The sequence below is a fragment of the Geotrypetes seraphini genome, chromosome 13, assembly GCF_902459505.1.
Source record: "Geotrypetes seraphini chromosome 13, aGeoSer1.1, whole genome shotgun sequence".
NCBI classification, from domain to species: domain Eukaryota; kingdom Metazoa; phylum Chordata; class Amphibia; order Gymnophiona; family Dermophiidae; genus Geotrypetes; species Geotrypetes seraphini.
The window spans coordinates 48,543,305-48,565,206 of record NC_047096.1 but is presented as its reverse complement, the minus strand read 5'-3'; the positions used below and the strand labels follow the sequence as shown (position 1 = coordinate 48,565,206).

The window sequence follows — 21,902 nt, the reverse complement described above, 5'->3', positions numbered from 1 at the left end:
CGTCAGCTATCCCTGCGCTGCTTAGGCGCTGCTTCCTTCGCCGCGTTCCCGCCCCTCCTCTGACGTCAGAGTGGTGGAAGGGAAGGGGGGGTGCACGCAGCGTGGGTAGGGGGCAGAGATCAGGAGGGGTGCCAGCGCCCCAAAGAAGACTGCCCCTCCCCCCCCCCACTTACAACACCATTGGAGGGAAATGGATTTGAAAACATGACTGACAGTTTTTTGCAAGCAATTTGTTAGTTCTGATACAAGACCCTAGCATTCAGGACCACTAGACATATTGCACTAGAACTGTAAATATCAAGTTACTAATGAACTGTGTTTGTTGAGTTCCTGTTCAATAAAGCAAGTTGAAGTTAATCACTGAGACTGCAGACTGTTTATATGCTGAAAGTTAAAAAAAAAAAGTATGGCTAGGCTAGAGCACCCTTTGGTTTACTGAAGAAAGCCCAGCCCCAGCCTACACCCAGCTGGAAAAGACAGACTTGTTATGTAGATCCTGGTCAAGGGCAGTGTTCCCTCTAAGCGGGCGGGTGTTGTGAGCAAACTTTTTTCACCGTGAGCCAAAAATATCGGGCGCCAGCAAGTTATGAGCCAACTCGCCCGATTCTCCTCTCGCCGCCCTGCCATCTGCCGTACGCCTCTTCCGATCGTGCGCTGTGACGAGAAACGTGTGCGCTGCGATGTAATATTTTGTGCGCCAGCGCACGCCAGCGCAGCTTAGCGGGAACACTGGTTCAAATGGTTTTATTTATTTCCCCAAATTTATTTTTGTTATACGCATTGAAAATATTTGATATTGCGTTTAAATCAAAATCTCAATAAACTTGAAACGAGTGCCCGTGAGATTGTGGGAGGGTTAAATACTCAAAACTTAGAAGTTTTTGCTACGCCAGCTTTCTGGTATCTTTACATACAGTGGCGTACCTAGCATATGTAACATCCGGGGCCCATCATTTTTTGGCACCCCCCCCCATCTGTAAGAAAAACATGATTTTTAGTAACAAACCACACGTCACACATGAGTACCTAGGAAAAGGCAGCATCTTACATATTGCAGTGAGCAGTACATCAATACACCCATTGTAAAACTAAACAAGCCAGACCAGCACAGATCAATCCTACACCGTCAATCCTAACAGAAAACCATGTCTTTCGAACACACAGAACACAGAAAACACCTTCGCCTAGTAAGGAATATGTAATCACAAACTAACCCCTCCCTCTTTTACAAAACTGTAGTGTGGATTTTAGCTACGGAGGTAACAGCTCTGATGCTCATAAAATTCTGAGCATCAGAGCTGCTACCACCAAGGCTGGTGCTAAAAACGCTTCACAGTTTTGTAAAAGGGGGGATAAAATAAAAATACATAGACAAAGGTTAAATTGAACCAGCAAGAAGCTGGACTCTGCATACAATGCTTCACAGAAACAGTGACACATGTCTCCTAAAGCAATAAATAAATAGAAATTTTTTTCTACCTTTGTCTTCTGTGGTTTCTCCTTTCCTCATCTTCTTGTAACTCTCTTCCTTCCATTCACTGTCTGCCGTCTCTCTTCCCCTATATGGCATCTTCTCTCCTTCTATGCCCCTTCCAGAAACTGTATGCCTCCCCCTTCCTTCTCTCCTTTCACCCCATTGGTCTGGCATCTCTCTCCTCGCCTTCCCTCTCCCACACCTCTCCTCATAGTCTGGTATCTCCCCTTCCCTGATTCTCTGGCATCTCTCTCCTTTCCTTTTCTTCCATCTTTCGCTCCCCCTCCATGCTCTCACATCTCCCCCTTCCTTTTCCCTTAGACTGGCATACCTTCCTCCTATGCTCCAAGCCCTGGCATCTCCTTTAATTCCCTCCCTCATCTTCCTTCTCCCTCCAGCTGGGTACCGCAACACTCTTCCCTGCAGCTCTGCACTTCCCCACAATTGCCATGCTTCGGTTCCTCTTCTTCCTTCCTTCCTCCCCCCCCCCCGCGGGACCCTGCGGCACCATCAACTCTTACTCCCTCTAATGTCGGCCCTGCAGCTCCAGACTTCCTCGCACCTTCTCCCCTCCCCCTTTGGATCGCTATTATTTTAAATGTTATAGCCGCGGAGCTGTATCCATCAGTGGAGATGTCTAACCTCGGCCTGCCCCGGAACTCTTACTGCAGCAGCCGCCCGTCTAGGCAGGAACAGGAAGTCACTGTTGCAGTAAGAGTTCCGGGGCAGGCCGAGGTTAGACATCTCCACTGATGGATACAGCTCCGCGGCTATAACATTTAAAATAATAGCGATCCAAAGGGGGAGGGGAGAAGGTGCGAGGAAGTCTGGAGCTGCAGGGCCGACATTAGAGGGAGTAAGAGTTGATGGTGCCGCAGGGTCCCGCGGGGGGGGGGGGGGAGGAAGGAAGGAAGAAGAGGAACTGAAGCATGGCAATTGTGGGGAAGTGCAATCCCCCCAATGCGTCCCCTTACCTTACCTCCCCTTACCTTTGCGACGCGTGTGTGCGCTGTGAAGAGAAACTTTGCGCTGCGATGTAATATTTTGTGCGCGAGCGCAGGCCAGCGCACCTTAGCGGGAACACAGGAAGGGTACCTGATCCAAAGAGCTAGCTGGAGCCCGAAGGCCATGTGAGTGAGACCAGGGTTAAATACGCATATATAGATCTCATGTATATTCATTGTAGAAATCTCGACATCCCCACCTATCCTAGATTGTCAGCCTTCCTAAAAAATATAACCTAGATTGTCAGCCTTCCTAAAAAAATATTTAATCTGAATAACAAAGACTTTAAGACAAATAATCTAACTGTGATAGTATTGCTCACAGCTAGCTGCAGGACTTCACACAAATGTGGCACACATGCATAAGTACTGGTGCAGGCTTGGCTGCACTCTTCAATATGCAATAACTTCCTTTATCATAACTACAGTTCCAATAGCCAAGGGATAATTAGCCTGCCTTGCCAGTCTTAAGTTACCTCACTTGTCATTATATAACCATAGAATCCCTGGAAGCATAGCCTTAAAAGACTTCTTATCACACAGTAATGCAAAGGACCAAGCTATGGCCACTCCTTTACCTTAGAACTTACCTCAGGTACTGAAGCCAAGCCAGAACTCCTTGGGAGGATCCTTTCTCTGGACTCCTCCTAGAGATCTTCCCTGGGAGCTTTTCTGAAACACTATGCTCCAGGACATTTAACCATCTCTTGACCTGAGCCCTGCCTTCTGACTCAGCCGCTGACATTGCAGGCTAGCGCCATCTGCCAAAAGGTGGCTAAACTGCAACCTCAGTGAGGGAGTATTCCAAGGGAAACCACTCATTCCCTCACACTAATAGAGAATGTAGTTAACACACATGCTTACATGCAGTGGCACAGCGAGGGTAGGAGGTGCCCCACCTCGCCTTCTTCTCTGCACCTCCCCCCCAAATACCCCTTCCCCACCCAACCCCCCCACCTTTTTGTTCTGACCAGTCATGCCCTGTATCTGTTTAGCTTTGCTGCCTGTGCCTCTTTCTGATGTCACTTCCTAGTCGTGGAACCCAGAAGTGACATCAGAGGGAAGCGCCAAGGCCAGTGCGAGGAGCAGGTTAAAGCTGCTGCTCGCGTCCCCCGAAGAGCTAGAAGTACAGTGAGGGGAAACTGAAGGCGTGTGTGTGATGGGGAAGGAGCAGGGAGGGGGGTTTGGAGAGGAGGAGAAGTGCTAGCGCCCCCACCAAGATAGCACCCAGGACACAAGAGCCTTCCTTAATTCAACAATCACCTCCCAGATTGCCTCCAAAGTCACAGAAGTTGGGCAAGATAAAAAAGAACTGATCCACTGGCCCTTGCTTGCAAGGAGCCTTAACCTGAGAGGGTCAAGCTGAAAATGTAAGAGCACCCCGCAGCATATCAGCATGGTGACGCCATCTATTTTGTATGTAATAAGGGCTCATGTGACAACCACACACTAATCAGTTAGCACACAGCAATGTAGTGGTACTAACCCATTAGCGCAGAACACATCCACTCTCCAGACACACACACACATATGCATGCACAGTTTTTAGCCTGTGTGGGGCTAGCATGTTTTGATCCCAAAATTACCACGGAACACCTGAATGTGCCCCGCAATAAGTCTTTCTTTTGTGGCAAGTTCCCCTCCTCCTTTCTTATGCTATATGACTTTTGGGGGGGAATAAAATAGTTAAAAACCCTGAGAACCAAGCCTTGGAATGCTACCCAGGTAGAAACAGGCATTTTCCTGCCCCCAGACAGGCCATCTAAGCAGCACAGAGAATAAAATGAAGAGAATGCATTCTTTCACTGTTCTGACTTGCATGCTCTCTTTGTACCTTTCCAAGGCAGACAAGCAAAAATGTGTCGTCGTCCCCCCTACCTGCTCCATATGAAGCCTTGCCAGACCTAAAAAGACAGAAAATAGGCTCTTTATTTAGGCTTGCATCACATTTCAGTGGGTTAAATATACTGTCAAAACAATATTAAACTGTCTTTTTTTTTCGGCCCATTATTTTAGAAGCACAGACAAAAAAAACAACCCTTCAACATTTATAACTTGAAAAGCAACCTGCCTTAGTGACAGACTGTTTTCTACTTGAGATTGCAAGCTACTTTATTTGTGAATAGCTGGCAAATGAAATTACCAAATACACACTATTTCTAAATCAAAGGGGTCGCTGGGAAGCCCTGAAAGAAGAAAAAATATACAGGTGCAAGATCTTTTATCTAAAATACTTTCGGTTTTTGGACCTTTTCAAACTATGAAATGGTAATGTTAAGTTAGAAAGAGACAGACGATAAAATTTATTTATTTATTTTGATTTCTATCCTGTTGTCCCCAAAGAACTCAGAACGGGTTACAGGTTAAACATACGTGGCGGGGCATAATCGAAAGGAACGTCTAAGTCTGTTTTCATCCAAGTCGCAAGTCGTCCAAAGTAAAAAAACAGCTTAGGACACATTTTCAAAAAATACGTCCAAATTATTTTCAGTTTCGAAAATCGTCTAACTATACGTCCTGCCGATCTGATCGTCCAAGCTGCTAAATCATCCATCTTTATAACACATTTTCGTCCAACTTTTTGTCCAAGGCAAAAACGCCTACAAACAGACCTTTTGGATGTGGGAGGGGTCTACAAAGTGATGGACTGGCCAACCAGTGGGGTACCTTACAGGGCATTGCTGTGAACTTCACAAAAAGGGTGCCATGTCTTCATCTCACTACAGCTCCCTTATAGATAATGGTGAGCCCCCCAAACCACCTCCAAAATCCCCTATACCCACCTATCTAGCACCCTAATAGCCCTTATGGCTGCAGAAGCCACTTATAGGGCAGTACAAAAGGGTTTGGTTTTTTTTTTAGGGGAGTACACATGTTTAACCAGCAATGCAGTGATTACAGTGGTTTATGGGCATGGGTCCGCCTCTCCATGGGTCCCTAACCCACCCTCAAGATGACTTAAGCCGCCTCTGTCCAGGTCGACTAGGCTTTCCTATGCCAGGCTGCCAGGTGATGATGGTCTGAAGGCTGAATTTTAAAGGTGTTATTATGATTTTTATGGGGTTGGGAGGGGGGTCGGTGATCACTGGGGTAGTGTGTGGGGGTCTGTAGTTTGTATCTGCAGTGTTTATCTGGTGACTTTAGGTGGATTTTTGTGACTTAGACCATCTTTTAAATGGTCTAAGTCACAATGTTCAAGTTCCGTCTATGCTGTGCTGTATAACTTTTGGTTCTAGGAGAGCAGGAGAGGCTCAGAGGACCGGAGGGGAGGTAAAGAAAGCCGCCGAAGGAGTCGGACAGAAAGGCATAGATAAGGCTGATAGGGATAGATTCTTCAGACTGTGGGGAACAACAAGTACAAGGGGGCACTCGGAGAAACTGAAAGGGGACAGGTTTAAAACCAATGCCAGGAAGTTCTTCTTCACCCAGAGAGTGGTGGACACATGGAACGCACTCCCGGAAGCTGTGATCGAACAGAACACAATACAGGGATTCAAAGTGGGTTTGGATAAATTCCTGAAGGAGAAGGGGATTAAGGGGTAGTGATAAGATAGAAGTAGTGATAGGTTATAGGATGAGTTCAGGGACCACTGACAGATCATGGACCTGATGGGCCGCCACGGGTGCGGACTGCTGGGCGCGATGGACCTCTGGTCTGACCCAGCGGAGGCAACTTCTTATGTTCTTATGTTATACATGCAGTACAACTAAGTCTAAGCCTGTCCACGTCCTGCCCAAATCCCGCCCTCGACACTCCTCCTGAAACTCCCTGTTTAGCTATGGTCGTTCAGTGGCACTGTGAAGGCCTAGATCATTTTTAAATATGTCCAAAACCCGGTTTTATTATCAGTACTTGGACGTTTTTTGACTTATGATCATCCAAGTGCCCGACTTAGGCCAGTTTTTGGACTTTTTTCTCTTTCGATTATGAGCCCCATAGTATATGGTTAACAGGTTACAATTTACACCAGGGGGTCCTTTTACTAAGGCTCCGTAGCCGATTTAGCACAGCTAAATGCTAACGCGTCCACAGAATATAATGGACATGTTAGCGTTTAGCGCACGCTAAAACGGCTAGCACGCCTTAGTAAAAGGACCCCTAGATTTGCCATCATTTCAGTACAAGTTTCTGATACAAGTTTTTCCTAGCTAGACACATATTTAGGGTCTAATACCAATTTAAATAATATACAGTTTACCGGTTATAATTTACCCAGGTTATTCCTACAGTACAAGTTTTCCAGTACAAGATTTATCTTAATTGACACACAGATAAGTTTATAGGTTGGATTTGCCATAGTTATAATACCAGACTTTTTTTTAAATTTCAAAATAAGGCAAACATTAAACACTTCAATCACTTCAAAACTTCAAGTACTTCAAACACAAACATGTTCCAAACTATGAGACTGGAACAATACCTTCAAACATAAATAAAGTGTTAAATTTCAGTTTTCTGAGCTTTTCGGTTTTCGGAGTTTTGCTTAAAGGATCTTGTACCAGTAGTAACTAGCTTAAGGAAACCAGGAGAGTTTTTAATGGAACGAAGGAGCAGGTTTTTTTAGCAGAAAGGTTAACAGATATGCTGCTGTCCGATGCCTCTCGTCTGTTGCTTTGCCAGCCCAAAAACCACAATTATCAACACATATTAGCTTTTGATAAAGTGATGTTAACTCTCTCTGAACTCCTAATAATGTTAGCACAATTCAGAAAAATAGCACAGCAAAATGAGGGTAAAACCAGAGAGTAAGTAAGATGTGAGATTCTGTAATATGTAAGTAGGAACCACTGGCAAAATATAAAGGTCTCATCCCATCCTTTGCCAACTTCTACAGTTTTATGTGCAAAGGGTATGTAAATCATCTTAAATAATTCCTAGAGTATTTTTTAAAGCAAATCAGAACTCCCCTGTTCTACAAACTGTGGGGATTTAAAAGGTCACATTTTTCCCAGTCTGTACCATCCCCCATGCAAGTGATACTTAGAAACATAGAAATATGACAGCAGCTAAAGGCCAAATGGCCCATCTAGTCTGCCCATCCACAGTAACCATTATCTCTTTCTCTCTCTGTATCCATGACATCTTGTTTGGCTGTTTTGTCTGTTTAGATTGTAAGCTCTTTCGAGCAGGGACTGTCTTCTTTGTAACTCTGTACAGCACTGCGTACATCTGGTATCACTATAGAAATAATTAATAGTAGTAGTGGGAAATTAGATACATCAGTGGTTCCCAACCCTGTCCTGGAGGACCACCAGGCCAGTCGGGTTTTTGGGATAGTCCTAATGAATATGCATGAGAGAGATTTACATATAATGGAGGTGACAGACATGCAAATCTGCCCCATGCATATTCATTAGGGCTATCCCAAAAACCCGACTGGCCTGGTGGTCCTCCAGGACAAGGTTGGGAACCACTGAGATACATAAATACTGTAAAAGCTGCTTTTTCTGCTATTGGGCCTGGATTATGGAATCCAGGATCAATACGTTTGTGCGAAAATATGTTGCAATTTAGAAAGCTGTTGAAAACTCATTTTTTTTGTACAAGCTTTCATGAGTTATATGTAATATTATATAACAGGGATAGGGAACTCCAGTCCTTGAGAGCCATATTCCAGTCGGGTTTTCAGGATTTCCCCAATATGCATGAGATCTATTTGCATGCATTGCTTTCAATGCATATTCATTGGGGAAATCCTGAAAACCCGACTGGAATATGGCTCTCGAGAACCAGAGTTCCCTACCCCTGTTATATAAGAATGTGTTTTCTAAGGAAGTACGATAGGATATGTTGTTAGAACTGGATTTATAGACAGCGATAGGAGGATCAAAACCGATAGGCAATTTTGAAGTTTGTCAATTTGTATGTGAATTTTATTTATGTTTTATTGCAAGGTGCTTAGGCTTTTTTTATTTAAGTGGATAATAAATAGAATAAATAAATAACTACTGCATTAAGACACACCCATTTACACCTGTCATAGATGAAGCTTAAGTAGTGGCGCCTAATTGCAGGCTTGTGCTTGAATTCTGTCATTGGCATAGTAAGGGTAAGCGGCATCCGGGGTGGTGGCACCCCCATCTCACCCTCTCTACCCCCCCTGCTTGCCGTGAATGCAACCCCTTCCATTTCCTTGTATCGTTTTAACTTTTCCAGCATGAGCAGCTTGCCCACGTCAGTGTCCGCTTGCCCTTTGACATCACTTCCTAGACATGGGTCCTGGAAGTGACATCAGAGAGAGCTCTGATGCTGACACAGGCAGCAACCTTGCACTAGGGAACTAAAAAAATATATGGGGGAAGGCATGGGGCACATGAGCACAGCAAGGAGAGGAGTGGGGGGGAGTAGAGAGGAGGAGGGTGTTGCCCCCTTAGGAAGACAATATCCGGGGCGGACCGTCCCCCTCCCACTGTATTATAAAATGCATTAGGGTCCTGATTCTATAAATGGCGCCTAACTTCTAGGCACTGAGGAGTACAATTGTCAATCATACGCTAAGCACCATTTATAGAATTGCACCTAGCGCCCAGAACATTATTACACTACAGAAAAATATTTAGAAAAGGAACTGCAGTAGCACCTAAATGCATTCTCTATTCCAATAAACTGTGGGAAGGTGGGCACAATGCTCTCTAACAAAAACCTACATCAACCCTGAAATTCTATAAATTTGGCACAGAAAAGGGTTTTAACATATACAAGGCAGAAATGGCAGATCCGTGCAAAAACACACTTACACACCCATTTATAGAACAGTGTCTAAGTATTTTCATGCAGATCTGCAAAGAGGGCATAATGACGGGAGGGAATGGGCAGGTCAGAGCATTCCCTTAATATGTGTGCAGTATTATAAAATAGTGTGGCTCTGCACCCATTTTGCATACCAGGATTTAAACCTGGTATAAGTTGGTGTAAATCCTCATACCTAAAGTTGAGCACAGATCCTGGCGCTATGCTCTGTTCAAGCAAAAACAAAGGAAAATCCAATGAGTCTGCAGAAGTCAAGGTTCTCAAATAGTGCACCATAGTATTACCCGGACCCCTGAGGAAGGAGTGTTTCTCTGAAACGCAGACCATGTTGGGTCCGGTCCCCATGCATATGGCAGCCATTCTTTGGATTATATTTTATTGACTTTTAGTAAAATTCCTGCGACTTGTACATTTTACTCTGCAGTCCTTTTTGTTGTTTGCTATGCTTTGTTCTACAGTACAAACGGTGCCCATCCCGGACTGCCCTTTCAGTGTCAGTTTTATTTCAGCGCCAAATTTTGAATGCCATTTACTGAATCCAGCCCCAAATATTTATCCTGACCATGTGACCTGATCTTTCATTCAACACATATCACTCTACATTCTTAACAATGAAAGTAAAGAAAACTGGAGTCTACTTCTGAGTAACAGATTCCAAGAGGAAGAGAATGGTCATTTGCATATCAACAATGGAAGAGCTGAGAAGAGTTGCTTCATTGCAGAAAGCATTTTTGCATACAAACCAAATCCCATTGTGCTGCTGTGGTTCCAAGACAGCATGGACACAACTTGCATGAATTATTCACATTTCAGTAGAAAAGAGAAAAAAAGATAAAGCTTGAAGTTTGCTCAAGGTCGCCAGTGAATTAGTACTATTGACAGCATATACAGGGTGTCTACAAAGTCTCTTTACAATTTCAAAAAATTACTAAAAAGGTAATTGATGAGATATGTTAATAAAATTTGTCCTATGTACTTAGTCGTTATCAAAGTTTGTAATCAGATTGCATTTGGGTATTACAGGTACCCTGTTGATGAAAGAGAGGTTGTTGAATAAACCCCTAAAAAAATGGCTACTCCTCAAGAAAAGGCACAATGTGTATTATGGTTTATTGAAACAAAATTAGATATGCAGACTTAGCAAAACTACAGGACTAAGTATGGAAAACATCCACCGTCAAATTCATCAATTCGTGCATGGCACAAGAAATTTATGGAGACAGAGACAGTATTGGATAAAGAAAGGAGTGGACGACAAAGAATATCGGAGGAAAACGTCTATCTTGTAAGACAATCCTTTGCTCATTCTCCTTCAAAATCCATCCGTATAGAGGTGTATTAAATGAGGCAAAAAAAACCCCTTCAATATCTACTCCTCATTTTGTAATAATTTCCACAGATTTGTCTATTCATTTGTTTTTTTTTTAACAAAATCTTGAAATTGTAAAGAGACTTTGTGGACACCCTGTATATGGCCTATACATGTTATATCTTATGAACTCAAGAAGGAAGCTCTCTTTTGCACAATGCAAGTACCAAGACGAGCATTAATGGTAAATTTGAGAGCCTAAGATCATACTCCACATAGTCTGCCTTAGGAGTGTTTCACGGTATGCGAAAAAATAACACATTTGGAGACATTACCCTCAAGACAAATTACACTTTAAATGTGTCATCAATTTTCACATTCAAAATACAATCCCATCCCTCCTCAACTTGGGTTGGCCACTGTTGGAAACAGGATACTGGGCTCGATGGACCTTCAGTATGTCCCTGTATGGAAATTCTTATGTTCTTATGCTTGTAACCAATATTCTGTAAGCAGGATAATCTATCACAACAAGACCACTTTTACAAAACAATTTTCATACAGTATCTTATAGCTAGAGATGATAAGAAATGTTGAATGAAAATCACATCTATGTTGGTGACTCATAAAAATGAGCCAAAAAAGCCTTTAAAGAAAACAAAGGGGCAATTTTGCAAAGCTACGGTGTGCACTAACATGTGCCAATCACAGTATAAAATGACGTTCTACGGGGCACACAACCTAGCCGCTAAAATTATTTTTTTATTTTGGGGGGCAGGACCTTATCCTCTGCGATAATTGGTTAGCGCTTCTACACTGCTACACGCTGAGTCGCTGCACGTTAATGAGTCCCTATTGCCTACAAAATAAGTGGCGGTAGGGGCTCACGTGCTAATGACTAATCACTAATGTGAATATTAGTATGTGGCTATTATTGAAAGATTCAGAAAATAGGCCATTTTACCCCCAGTAGTAAAAATGGCCTTTGCGTGTGGAAAAGACCCACTTAAGGGAGTGCTAAGGCCACTTTTTACCACTTTTTACCCCAAGTTTTCACAAATTTTTCCCCAGATTGGACTAGCATGCAGGGGGGAGTGTGTGGCGCAGTGATTAAAGCTACAGCCTCAGCACCCTGGGGTTGTGGGTTCAAACCCACGCTGCTCCTTGTGACCCTGGGCAAGACACTTAATCCCCCCATTGCCCCAGGTACATTAGGTAGATTGTGAGCCCGCCGGGACAGACAGGGAAAAATGATTGAGTACCTGAATAAATTCATGTAAACCGTTCTGAACTCCCCTGGGAGAGCGGTATAGAAAAATTGAAAATAAAAATAAAATAATACCTTTGGAAGCCCATTCAAATTTTTAATGAAATGCTAGTTGTACTATTGACAAGGTCTCATCGCATAACACAAAAAAGTTCACAGAGAGGCACAGACCTCAGCAAATACTCCTTACTGTGGAGTCGGTCCAGAGGAAGGCTACTAAAATGGTTGGTGGTCTACGACATAAGGCGTACAGGGACAGACTTAAAGGTTTCAATACGTATGCTTTGGAGTAGAGAATGACACGGTGACAAAATTCATCACCGTTCCCATCCCCGCGGATAACCGTGGGAAATAATCCCATGTCATTTTCTAGTGTCTATTTCAACCTCAGTCCTTCTACACCAGCATTCTTCAAAGCAAAGCTTGCGGGTCAGTGGTTGTGGCCATTCATACTCTGATTATGTGAGCCAAGGATAATGAAGCCATTGTGATATCACTGATGTGATTGGTTCTTAGGCACTGGTGGAATGATGCATTATGGCATCACAATATCTGCTCTGGATACCAGAGACTGTCATTCTGTAGTGTCTATCTCAACCTCAGTCCTTCTACACCAGCATTCTTCAAAGCAAAGCTTGCGGGTCAGTGGTTGTGGCCATTCATACTCTGATTCTTCCCTCTCTCCTTAAAGAATGACATGAAGATGGTTTCCCACGGTTATCCGCGGGGGCGGGGGCGGTGATTAATTTTGTCACCGTGTCATTCTCTACTTTGGAGGAAAGGTGGGAGAAGGAATATATGATAGAGATGTTCAAATACCTATTTGGCATACATAAATACACATGAGGCTAGTCTCTTTCAATTGAAAGGAAACTCCAGAGTGAGAGGGCATGGAACGATGTTAAGAGGTGATAGGCTCAGGAGTAATCTAAGAAATACTTTTTTACAGAAAGGGTACTACTAGATGTATCGATAGTTTCTCTGTAGAGGCAGTGAAGACAAAGACTGTGTCTGAATTCAAGAAAGCTTGGGAAAGGCGTGTGGAATCTCTCAGGGAGAGGAGGAGATAATGGGTGCTGCAGACTGGATAGTCCATTTCGCCTTTATCGCCTGTCATGCTTCTCTGTTTCTATCCAACCTGCTCTCTCTTTCAGCAGAACTGTTCTTTCGAATTATACTAGTTCCTTCCCATTGCTCTGGATTGCAGATAGACACAGCACCCCTTTAAGATTTCTTTATGTCGTTGACAAACCAGTAAAATCTGATCTGGAGTCTTTTAAAGAAAGTAATGAAAGTGCTTAGGGGTGTCCCCTGAGAGCTGTGTCCCAGAAAATCCCTTGCCAGCTAAATTAGCATAAGCACAATCAAATGCAAATCAATCAATTTGCACAGTTAATTAGATCAGCCCTTTGAAAAGAGCTTAATGAAATATCTCAGGAATGAAAGTTCTATCAGTTTTCCACAGTGAAACTTTCAAACATCCACATTGTGACCTAGATAGATACCCTCTCGGCTTGACACACAACAAAGCACACATTTTTTGATTTTAGGTACACCAAAACAATGTGCAGTTTGTATTAATCAGCCTACTTGAGTTTTTTAATGGAGCTATGTACTGGCATGCTAGTTACCATGGTTCTACAGATGCATCTCGTTAAATTCCATCACTGCATAGAGCTCTGAATGCAATAATGTGATTAACTGCTATGCTATAATTAACATTTCCCTAATTAACAACTTCCACTTCTGCATGCATTTAGAGGTCAGTATTCAGCCGGCTGTGGTGAGTATTTATTTTAGCCGTCACCAGCATTGAATATCCATGTTTATGCTGCTGGCTATCTTTTATGCGGTTAAGTGTGATATTCAGCATTTAAACGCCAGCGCATAAAGGGCTAAATTCACTAAGCAAACCGACCGCTCATTTTGCGCTCACTTTCTTACTACGGCTCGATTCACTAACCTTCCTCCAGACCCCATCCGCACCCTATCCGATCTGCGCATCCAAATGAGTAAAAAGGCATGTAAATTTCTTAAGGCCTGTATTCATGAAACTATTTCATCCAAACCGACGGACTTTTCTGTTCCAAAAAGTTTTGACTGCTGAGGACCAGTCGCTTTACATCCTTGCCGACTATTCCTGCCTAGCAACTGCCGCATGCATGTTAAGAACCCCATAAAAAATATATATCTATCCCGCAAAAAATTCAAAATATATCTAAACTTTAAATATATGTAAACTTTCATGCACATAAGCATTAGAAATATTTTTTTTGGAATGCGCATAGCGAGCGCAGGAGTGAATTTCGGATTTGTAATGCGCATGGCGAGAAAATCACAGATTAACCCCGTGCCAGATTAACCCCGTGCCAAATTTAAAAAAAAATCAAAAATAACTTTTAAGGGCCAGCTATCCCTCCCCCCCCCTTCCTTCCAGCTAGATTGTTCCATGCATCTGACGTCACGGGGTCACCTTTGGTTGCTTCGTGCTTCACGGCAGAAAGAGCCGCACAGCCTCCTGGGATTCGTAGGCTGTATATAACAGCGCATGATCCTAGCACATTTAACTGCTGTTAACTGTTGTCTAGCAACTTAACAGTTCTTTTCCTGAGAGAAATGTTAAGCTGTTTGGAAGGGCGCAATAAACTTTGAGATCGATCTGTAAAAAAAGGATGAACTCGAAGAATTCCACAGCTCGCTCACAAACCTCCAATGCTATTTCTCCTTAAATCTCTCCAACAAATTTTTCAAAAAGCTACGGTCACAGCTTATACAGCTTGCAACAGCACTTAAGAAAAACAGCGGTTGGTAAAAAAATAGTTCTTATATTGCATTTTTTACGACAACAATGCTTTGTGGTAGGCGCATTCAGAGCCCGCCAATTACGTCCACGATTAAACCCCGCCCCATTTCTACGCAGTGAAGTCTTAAAGAGCTAGCGCATGCGATATGTGATTCAAAACCAACAAGGATATACTGCGTACACACGTCGATCGATGTTACAGCGAGACGTGTGCACAGTCTTAACCAGTTAAGTGCCGCTGAATATCAGCGGCCAACCCTGAACAAGTAATTTCACTGGCCAGGAGTCAGTTCTATTTGCTACTTTGGTTCTTGTTTCTCCACTTTATTGTATTACAGTTATCTGACTGGATAGCACAGTTACTTACCGTATGCTGAGAAATTAATAAAAAATTACACCCCCATCCCTTTTACTAAGCCATGGTAGAGGTTTCTACCGCGGCCCGGAGTGCTAAATGCTTTAATGCTGCTCTGATGCTCACAGAATTCCTATGCGCGTCGGAGCAGTGTCAGAGCATTTAGCGTCCTGAGCCACGGTAGAAACCTCTAACACAACTTAGTGGCAAGGTAATTTAAAAATATGGTTAAAAATAGCATATGTATATTCACAGTGAAAAGGATAAACAGCTAAGCCAAGTAAGTGCCTACATTCCTTTATTGCAAAGTAGTATAATCAGATATATACGCACATATTTGCAGTATTGTGAGACATTGAGTTACTAGCAATTAGTCACTGTAGTTAATTACTTTCTTGCAGCAATTCAATAGAGTAGTTAACTACTTTCTCCCTATCCGAGTAACTGCAATTAATTACTTTTAGAGTGTAACTAGCACAATATGACACTGACATGACAGAGGATGTGGTTGGCATGAGTTGGTCAGACCTCCTTGAAATAAGCATTGAGATGAAGTTATGAAATATTCATACTGGTGTCATTTATAGCAGTATTTCCCAAAGTCCGTGCTGAAGTACCTCTTTGCCAGTCAGGTTACTAGGATATCCACAATGAATATGCATGAGCTTGATTTGCATACACTGCCTCCATTATATACAAATCTCTTTCTTGTATATTCATTGTAGTATCCTGCAAACCTGACTGGCAAGGGGGTGCTCCAGGACCAACTGGTGTACAAGATGGATATTTTACTTCATCAGGTGCCATAAGGCTTTTATCATATGTATTTTTGGATGTTGAATCGGTAAAGGAAATGCAATTAATTACTCTAAGCAGGTAACTGTAAGCAGTAATCAATTACTTTCCTAAATGAGTAATTTAGGGCTCCTCTTACAAAGCTGTGGTAACAATTCCCTCAAGGCAAATGCAACACAATCCATTCAATTCCTATGGGCTATGTTGCATTTGCTGCATTGGAACTCGCTACAACGGCTTTATAAAGGGGCCCTTAATTACTGTAACTAATTACTTTAAGCTGAGAAGTAAATAGTAGCTAAGTAATTACTTTTGAACAGTAACTAACACAACACTGCATATTTTTTTAGATGCAAGCACTTAACACCAGCCATAGAGATGGCATAAATGGTCATGCCTAGCTTAGGGAGATATGTGCATAGCTTATAGTCGTCTATAAATTACATATATATGAGGGGGAGCTGAAAAGTTCTCAACCCAACCAACCAACTTCCTAAATTCTGAACATTATTTTGCCACTGAAGCTGCAAGATGTCTAAAAAGTCACTTTCGAAAATCGACACTTGGACGTTTTGGTGATTAAAATATCTAAGTGCTACTTTATGTGACTTTTTGGACGTCTTCAGCAGCGAGAGGGAGTGGGCATCTCTCTTTCTGCCGAGGAGGGGAGGCTTGATATTGGCTGCAGGAGGGAGTGGCATCTCTCCTGCTGCTTTAAGGGTGGGGGGAGAAGTTAGCAGTGTCGGGTAATTGTGCAACGCAGCAGGAGAGAGTGGACATCCCTCCTGACGATCTTCAATTTTTTTATTATTATAATTTACTTTGCGTGGGGGGGGCTGAGCTGTCAAGCTTTACTTTCCTGTCAGTGCTTGAGCCAATCAGCGCTCAGGCACTGATCAGAAAGTAAGGCAACAACAGCTCATAGCTGTCGGCAAATTTTGGCCGCAAATGTTGCACAATGAGGTTAGAGGAATACTTGGCGATTATACAGAATCGCTCGGAGTGATCATTTTAATATTAATGACCTCGTTGTACTACATTTGCATGACAGTATCGGAGACTGCTAGAAAACTCGTAAAAGACCTCAGTAAGCCGTTTTGATAATCTGTTGCTAAAATACATGCACGCTAAACTGGCTGGAACCAGTTTAGCGAGCACATTAAAGGCAGATTTTAGTTTTGAGACTCTGACCCAGAGTCTCTATACCTGTACTCCGTGAAAGAGGTTCTGCAGCTTGTTAGGTTTTGAGGCAGGTTCCCAATAAAGAGGCTACTGCATCTTGGAGGTTAATAATTATGATTAGTACCCTAGCATGATTGTAGTGCAATAACAATGATCCTCCCCCTAGGCTGGGTATTTGAAGAGCCCTGTTTTTTCTTCAAAGGATGAATCTTTCAACTCTGTCAGTCAGGAAGATACTGTAGATATCTCTCCTTGATCTGCAAACTGTTGGAGTTAAAGAAAAGGGGCGTTACCAGTACTATGCCACAAGACTTGGGGTTAGATTCACAAAACTTACCGTTGGTGTACCGATAGTTTTCAAGCGTTTCCCGACCCGTTTGTTCCCTGCCCCGATTCACTAAACAGCTGTGCGATCAATCTCTGATCCGATCCGCACATGCAAATGAGGGGAAATTGCCTGCGATTCGCTAAATAGAAGAAGGAACACCGATTGGGCTGGCCGATCCAAAAAGAAGCGACTGCTGAGAACCAGTCGTTCACGTCCTTTCCGACTGTCCTGCTCTCTGCCACCCTGAAAACTCAGCCCTGCAGCCCTGAAATAAAACATCTCCTTTGTGTAAAAAGTGCCCTGCTCTCTGCCTCCATACTCTCTGCTGTCCTGCCTCTTTGCGAGCCCGCAGTTTTAACCCACGGGTTTAAAGCGGGGCTGTACTACGGCATGTTCTGTTCCAGTCTGGCCGCTTTCCCTGCTCTGTTCTCTATTATGCTTTCAGTATTGGTGCTCCGTAATACTGCAGCCACCCTTCCCCCTTTGTTTTGACTTCGAAGAGCAAACACATGCGCGAATTGCATCTAGAGCCAACCAGGATGGTCTATGTGCAGCGATCCGTGGGGTGTGCATGGGGCATGCATCCGATCAGATAATTTGCATGGGGACTCTTTAGTGATCCGGTCGCCCGGCAAGACTCAGCCACGAATCGCCCACGGATCCTCCAGATCAGTGAGTTTAATTAATCTAGGCCATGGTCCTTAATCTAGTCATTTTCAATACTTTTTGTTGCTGTTGTTACATTGCAGAGGGGGCTGCCAGGAAAAGAGTGAATTTTTGTGGAGGATACTAAAATCTGAGAGGTGTAGAAAGCATCAGGAAGGACCAAGTGAAACTTAGTAAGGCAACTAATATTTAACGCCATATATAAAAAGTAATGCTGTTGATTAATGCATGCAATTAGTGCATGGACGTTAACGATGTTTAAAAAATTAACGCATTAATGCATGTAGTTCATGGTGGTGTGCTATTCTTTAAACACCTACCACCACAGGATGCTGGGATGCATTGAGCATCCATACCCAAACACCCCCCCTCCTCCGCTCTCCGAAGAAAATCCCCTTCCAAGAGCCACCAAGCACATTCACCTCCTCCTGAAAGCTATTGCTAGAGTTCATGACCATCAATTTGAGCCTTGAGTGGCACAAGCAGATGCAAATGGCTCAGGAGTAATCTAAGGCAATATTTCATGCATCCAGTACCTTTTCTGTAAAGGAGCAGCTTTCCAGTGTAGCAAGTGGAGGCAAGGAAAGGATCAGAATTCAGGAAATTATGGGGCAAGTCAAGATTCTCAGAGGGAGACTGGCTGGTGGTATGGTTCAGCCATATAGTCTTTTCCTGCCATCGTTTTCTCCATTTCTAAGTATATTTCACAATAATACATCTAGAATAGTTAGACAATATAGGCACTTATATGCATTTATATAAATTATTCTGACAGATAAAGAAGACATCAATTTTCTATACCAATATCTTAAACTGACAACAACAAAAGAAGCTAGCAGTTATTTTAATTTGGACCATGTGCCAGAGCCTACAGAAGAACAAGTTAACACAGCAAACGCAGAATCTTTAGAATTAATCAGTTGAAATCATTCTTTGGGAGAAAGGCAGCTAAGAGCAATGTTTTAAACCCACTGTAAATTTTCTAGAGATGCATTAAACAGAATACTTCATGGCGACATGCACTGAAATAGTTCATTTGACAAGACAACAAAGCCTATATACAGCAGAATACATAAATGAGCGTAATGTGAGGTAGCTGTAGGTCAGTTCCACAGAAAATGAGGAATATTATAAACTAAAAAAATAAAGCAGGATTTGAAAAAAAAATCTAAGAACCAATTAGGTAGCAAGAACAATCTGATGTCACTAGGGAGTTGTAATAAATTACGCAAAAAAAACGCCACCGCCATCTTGTGAAAAGAACATTACTGACTGGATGGTGAATTGCGGTACTAAATGGTAAGTGAAACATTTTTGAATAATAACTTTTTTTTTTTAATAACCATAACATTATTGGTGATTTTTATGAGGGGAACACAGTAACAATACTCCGCTTTTGTATAAGAAGTAAAGTTTAGTCACAGCCTGATAGGTAAGAAAAATAACGATACTCTTTTATATATAAGGGACAGCCTTGATACAGCCGAAGAGGCGAAACATGTCAGCAGGAGTCCCCAGCCAACAGAGTTCCAGATAAAGAAAGATAAGTGCTTAAAGCAAAGTAGTTTTTAATAACTAAGTTAAATAAATAAATAAAGTAAATAATAAAGCAAAAAAAAAACAACCCAACAACAAAAGATCAATGACGATTTAAGCAGTTCTTCTATAGGAAAGATTATGAAGGGTTACTGCGTTACTTCTGATGATCCAAAGTAATAAAATAGGAAACTGTAAAGTGTTTCTCACGATCACACACACACTGAAGTAGTTATTATAGATATCAGTGTGATCACTGAATGAATTAGCCTTAAAAGGTGCTTCGCCGAATGCTGTAAAGCAGTGCTCTTCAACCTTTTTACACCTATGGACCGGCGGAAATAAAATAATTATTTTGTAGACCGGCACCGGTTCGTGGACCAGTGGTTGAAGAACACTGGACTAAGTCGTGGGCCAGACCCTGCCCCCATAATAGTACTAATTGTAACACTATTTTTTCCATTCAATTTCATATATACACACAATATAATCTTATTAACAACACATAATGGTTAACCACAAAATTAAACTACACAAAGCACACTGTACGTATGCTTCTCAACATTCATTCCTACCAAAACACAGATAACCCCTATGCAAATATGGGACCAAAAACTAAGGGCTCCTTTTATCAAGGTGCGGTAGGCGGTTAATGCGCGGAATACTGCGCTTTCAACCTCCTGCTACGCTAGTCGCTAATGCCTCCATTGACGAGGCGTTAGTTTTTAGGCTTGCCACAGGGGTTAGCGCGTGATAAAATGTCTGACGTGCTAACCCCCATAGCGCGCCTTGGTAGAAGGAGCCCTAAAAATACTAAATATATAAAAACAAACCCTAAGATGCAAGACTCTACATGAAGTACAACCCCAGAGAAATAGAAGCAAACGCATTTCTTCCTGAACAGTACAAAATACAGACAGCAGATATAAATTCTCAAAACTGACACAATTCAATCACTAAATTCATAAATCTAGACAAATGGATGTTAGGTCTCAGTTTATGAGGATAACTTTTAAGCTTCTAAATTCAGTTTGGCACAAATTTAGATCACTTTAGAATATGCGTCTCTGTACTGTATACAAGTATTACAAAAAAATAGGCACAGCCTTGTACGAGCACCTACTTTATGATGTGTATACTAGGGAAATTTGTTGTCTCCCTCCCTCCATGCTGTGACTTACCTTCTGGCCTGCTCCCGCCTGGCCGTTTTATGCCGCCCCCGGTGTTATCTTCGGGCCGGCTCCCTCTTTTTTACTGCTGCAGTGCACAAAGCTGCAGGGCACAAAGCCAGAAGCTCTTCTCTCTGACGTTGCAACATCAGAGGGAAGGCTTCCAGATGAGGTGCGGGACATGCGGTCCCGCGCCTGATTTGGATGCCTTCCCTCTAACGTTGCGACATCAGAGAGAAGAGCTTCTGGTTCAGGGGCAGGATGCCCACAGGAGCCGCTGCTCATGGCTTTGTGCACTGCAGCAGTGAAGAAGAGGGAGCCGTCCCGAAGATAACATTGCCCTGTGGACAAGCAGGAAATTTCTGCGGACTGTTACCGCGGACCGGCAGTTGAAGAACATTGCTGTAAAGCATGAATACACAGTGGCATACCACGGGTGAAGGGGGCAGTTGCTTGTCTGCGGTTCACCTACTCACAGCCATCAGTTCCGCCGGCCCCACCCCCTCTGACGTCAACTTCCTGTTCTGGGGCAGGGGACCAGCAGAGCCGACGGCCGCATGCAGGCAGCTCGCAATCCCGTGACCAATCCACACACCTTCCCACTGCCTGAAGGATGATGCTCCACCCCAGGCTCCTGCCCCCACCATTGTGAATACAGTAAAAGATGACAGAGGACTGCTCTTTAATTCTTAGGATTCCTGATATACTGTACAGCTATTAGCATCTTCTGTCTGAAGAGACTGATAGACCAGCGGGAAGGTGCTAAAGCAGGATTACTCTGTGCAAAGTGTAGATTTCCTTGTTAGAACGTACACTGTTGGCAAGTCATAAAATATAAAATGAAGAGCAGAGCTGATCACAAGCCAAGCTATAGATTTTGAAGCGGCTTTATGAATATTAGGTCTTTTTGATAGATTTTCCATAAGCCTCCCTAAAGTGCAATCAAGAAAAAATATTTTCTAGGCTGACATTACAGAACAGTGAATTTCTGATGTGAGTCAGGTAGGAAGGAGTCAGACATGAGCCATGCAAGAGTGGTTCAGCCAAATGCTGTGGTTCCCAATCAGTGTTCCCTCTAAGCGGGCGGGTGTTGTGAGCAAACTTTTTTCACCGTGAGCCAAAAATATCGGGCGCCAGCAAGTTATGAGCCAACTCGCCCGATTCTCCTCTCGCCGCCCTGCCATTTGCCGTACGCCTCTTCCGATTGTGCGCTGTGACGAGAAACGTGTGCGCTGCGATGTAATATTTTGTGCGCCAGCGCAG

General features: G+C 43.0%; 1 protein-coding gene across 5 annotated transcripts in view; it reads right to left on the bottom strand.

The window, feature by feature from the left end:
* Positions 1 to 21,902, bottom strand: part of ARHGAP32 (Rho GTPase activating protein 32) — a 786,874-nt gene that overhangs the window by 728,050 nt on the left and 36,922 nt on the right. Inside the window, exon 2 of one of the 5 annotated variants that reach the window (XM_033918046.1) lies at positions 4,357 to 4,382. The exons of 2 other annotated variants lie outside the window; for them this stretch is intronic. The gene's annotated coding sequence lies outside the window, so the exon portion shown is untranslated. Of the gene's footprint in view, positions 1 to 3,068; positions 3,131 to 4,312; positions 4,383 to 21,902 lie in introns of those variants that run through there. 2 more of the 5 variants (XM_033918045.1, XM_033918047.1) reach the window with 2 other exon arrangements.